At 41.1% G+C, this 4224-nt stretch overlaps 1 protein-coding gene and 1 pseudogene across 1 annotated transcript in view; one reads left to right on the forward strand and one right to left on the reverse strand.

The window, feature by feature from the left end:
* LOC111812573 overlaps positions 1-2073 on the forward strand; it is a 2638-nt pseudogene extending 565 nt beyond the window's left edge.
* Gphn (gephyrin) overlaps positions 1-4224 on the reverse strand; it is an 837950-nt gene that overhangs the window by 201810 nt on the left and 631916 nt on the right. The window lies entirely within an intron of this gene.

The following is a 4224-nucleotide window of genomic DNA, read 5'->3' on the forward strand; positions in this document are numbered from 1 at the left end:
TCAGCAGTGTTTTATTTATTTATTTATTTAATTTTTTTGAGGTTATAAGAATATATATATTTTGGGCGGAACCGGGGATTGAACTCAGATCCTTGTGTTTGCCAGTCAAACGCTTATCCTACTGAGCCATCTCCCCGGCCCCAGAATATATTTATTGAGAGAAAGAAAGCTCCTGTACAAGAGAGGGACAGGAGGGGGGCCCTAATGGGTAATTCTGCTTCAGCAGTGTTTTATGAAGGAAGATGGTCCAGTATTTGGTGTATATATTTATTGATGTTATCTCTTCTTGTTGGTTTATTCTTTTAACTAGTATGTAGTGATCTTTGTCTCTTCTAATCCACTTTAACTTGAAGTTTGTTGTGTCTGATATTAGAATTGCCACCCCTGCTTGTTTGTAGGGTCCTGTTGCATCAAATTTTGTTTTCTATCCTTAATTTTAAGTCTATGAGTATCTTTTTGGATTAGATGGATTTTTTGAATGCAATAGATTGTTGGATTTCTTTTCTATCCAGTCTGTCAGTCTGTGTCTTTTGATTATATAGTGTTGAGCCTGGTAACATTGCAATTACTGAGATATGTGGGTTGTTTGCTATCATTGTCTTCATTTTTTGTTATATTGTTGGTCTTACTTTTCTTGTTGTTTACTGACTAATCTCACTAGTTTCCTCTGTGGTTTTTTGTTGTTGTTGTTTTCTTTTTCTTTTTTTTTGGCAGAATCAGGGATTGAACTCAGGTCCTTGCGCTTGCCAGGCAAGCTCTTATTCTACTGAGCTATCTCCCTGGCCCCTCCTCTGTGTTTTTAGGTGTGTACAATCCTGTGTTTCTCTTGAGAATATTCTTGAGGATTTTCTCTAGAGCTAGTTTAGCACTCATAAATCTTCTGACCTGTCTTTTTTAGAGAAATACCTTTTTTCTCCATCTATTTTGAAGGATATCTTTGCTGGTAAGTAAATCTGGGTTGTAGGTTATTTGTTGTTAGGTGTTTTTTTTTTTTTTTTTTTAAGGAAAAGTTTATTTGGCTCAGTTTGTGGAGGTTTTAGTCCATAGTCTGTTGTCTCCAAGGCAGGGTAGCACAAGAGAGGCAAACATTTATGGAGGTAGAAGAAGCAAAAACAAGAGCAAAAGGGAGGAGCAAGCCTCTTTTCTTCTCTTCTATTGTATTCAGGCTTTATGCCTGAGGCTAGGTGTTGCATTCATACCTCCAATCCCAGCATTACACAGCCAATCAAACTCTAGATTCAGCCACCCCTAAAATTCTGCCTTCATGAACCCGTGAGGTTTTGTGGTGACATCTAGATATAAACCATAACATTCTTCCCCTAGCCCCCTCAAAGACTCGTGCACATCCCTTTATGCAAAAGGCATTTAGTCCATCTTTAAGAGATGCCAAAGTCCTAACAGCTTCAGCATTGCTGAAAAGTTCCAAGTCCCAAGTCTCCACCAAGATGTAAAGCAAACTTAGCTGTGAGCCCCTGCAAAAATGAAAAGAAAGTTAAACACCTCTAATATTCAGTGGCACAAGACAGACATTTCTATTCCAAAACTTACAAAAGGGGATACAAAGGATTGAGACCAAAGCAAGTCCAAAATCCAGTCCAAAGCAAGTCCAAAATGTATTAAGGCAAACATCAAGTCCCGTAGTTCCATAAGCAACATCAGGGGCAATCTGTGACAAGTTGTGAGCTCCAAAGGGCTTGGGTGGCTTCTCCCTTATGGCACTTCTGATGGTAGTAGCTCCCAGGGCTTCTCTCTTGGGCCCCTCTGCTTCCCCGTTGCAGTTTTCCTCAGACAATCCACTTTCCTGGCTTCTCCAAACTTCTGGGATCTCCACTGAAAATTCAACTTCACACTCACAGCTTTATACGCTGTCCTCCTCAGGGGCACACTGTTTGGCATCCCAGGCCTTCTGAAATCTGTGTGGAAGCCATCCGTCCCCACCACTCTGACATTCTGCGTGTGCCTAAAACCAGTAGCATGAATCTAGCTAAAATCCTAGAGCTCATGGCAATGTCCTCCATGAGTGTAGCCAGAGACCTAGAGCCCACACCAATGTCACAAGCAGGTCTGTATTAAGGATGTGTACTGGGAAGGCCCAAATGTCAGTGGTAGAAACTAGAAAGTGTGTGCCAACAGGATGAAAGATCTGTCCCAGCACACTGAAGTATCCGCAATGGAGCCAGGAGGCAATGCTCAAGGTAAGCATCTGAACTTCCCTCAAAAGAACCAGAGCATCCTCAGTGACAAGGACTGAGCTCTAATGACAAGAGCCGAGTCCGTTATCAGGACACCCAGTAAGACAGCTTCTCCATGGGGCCGGGGAGATAGCGCAAGAACCTGAGTTCAATCCTGGATTCCGCAAAAAAAAAAAAAAAAAGCTTCCCCAGGAGAATCAACAGTGTATCATCACCTTCCCCTCCAGTTCTCTTTTCATGCTGCTGGAAACAATTTTCAGCTGAGCCTTCCACTGCCAGCACCATGGTGATTCAGCTCAGCTTGATGTTTTCTCCAACAGGTTGCAAACTCTGGCACCTTGGGAGGCCATCCTGGCTTGCTCTGTAAACATTAGCTCTGTAATGCAACCTCTGGGCCTTGGCTTCCGTATTTGTAGCACAGGAATATTGTTACCCAGCTCTGCATGTTTTGAGTTAGGTGACTGATGCACAGTAGGCACTTCACCAATCTCTCTCTCATCCCACAGGGGCTGAACCTCACTGCCGCCCGGCCAGCCAGCTCCACCGCCACCGCCGCCACTCTGTGCGACCCTTGCCCGCCCACCCGCCCCGAGCTGCTTCCATGCGCATCCTGGCCCTGGCCGCTGTGTTTTCCTCAACCTGTTGTTAGGCTTTGAAATACTTGATTCCAAATTCTTCTGACCTTGAGGGTTTGTTCTGAGAAGTCTGCTATGATTCTAACTGGTTTACCTTTATATGTGATGTTTTGTTTTTCTCTGGATGCCTTTAAAGTTCTGTTTTTCTGTTTATCTGCAAAATTTAATAAAGGATACGCCTTGGTGAACTTTTACAATTGTTTGGTGTTCCATAAGCATTGCTTATTTGTGCTTTAAATTCTTTTTTTAAAATTGGGACATTTTCTTCAATAATTTCTGTAAAGCATTTTAGTGAATCCATTTGTGCAGTCTTCTGGCTTTTCTCTAGCTCCAATGAGCCTTATATTAGTTTTTCTGTTGTTGTCAACTAATAGCTGCTGAATAGTCTTCTCTTGCTCTCTTATTTTTTATTTTTGGCTTCTTTTGAGCTTTCACTGTAATTCACTATTTTGTCCTCAGTATCAGATACTTTCATACTGGTCATTTCTGGAATGTATGAATTCTACAGTGTTTTTTATTTCAGTTATTTCTGTCTGACATCTTTTAGAGGATTCCATATCCACCTAACTCAAAACATGCAGAGCTGGGTGACAATATTCCTGTGCTACAAATACGGAAGCCAAGGCCCAGAGGTTGCATTACAGAGCTAATGTTTACAGAGCAAGCCAGGATGGCCTCCCAAGGTGCCAGAGTTTGCAACCTGTTGGAGAAAACATCAAGCTGAGCTGAATCACCATGGTGCTGGCAGTGGAAGGCTCAGCTGAAAATTGTTTCCAGCAGCATGAAAAGAGAACTGGAGGGGAAGGTGATGATACACTGTTGATTCTCCTGGGGAATCAACACTTGTATGTCCATATCTTGTTGACTCTGTTGTTAAAGTTTTGAACTATCTTGAATAGCTCATACCGTTTTTTACCTATTTCCCTGAAAAACAGCAGTGTGGGTGTTTTGAATGTCATTGCTGTAAACTGTTGGTTGATTTCTTCTCTGAATTCATCTATGTTCTTCATCCTGCTTAAGAACTTTTCATAGATTTTTGCTGTCAATTGTTTTCTTCTCCCTTTGCTCTGCCTTGAGGGAGCTGGAGATCTTTTTCCTTGTTTTATCATCCATTTGTGTGTATATGTGTGTGTATCTTTAAAAAATTATGAGTCCTCTTTTTTATCTCCTCTATTTTTTTTTTTTTTGGGGGGGACTATTAGTTGGAGACTAGAGAACTGAGGTAAGCATGTGGTTATATGGAGCTTTTTATTTTTATTTATTTTATTTTATTTTATTTTTTAAAAAATTTTATTGATAAACAGATAGCAATGAGACAGTTTCAAATCAAATCGGTAGTACAGTTTCAATAACTAACACACTGCATATGTTCTTCTTAGTGGTTAATTGCTGTACAA

Source organism: Octodon degus, unplaced genomic scaffold, assembly GCF_000260255.1.
Source record: "Octodon degus isolate 3935 unplaced genomic scaffold, OctDeg1.0 scaffold00007, whole genome shotgun sequence".
Taxonomy (NCBI): Eukaryota; Metazoa; Chordata; class Mammalia; order Rodentia; family Octodontidae; genus Octodon; species Octodon degus.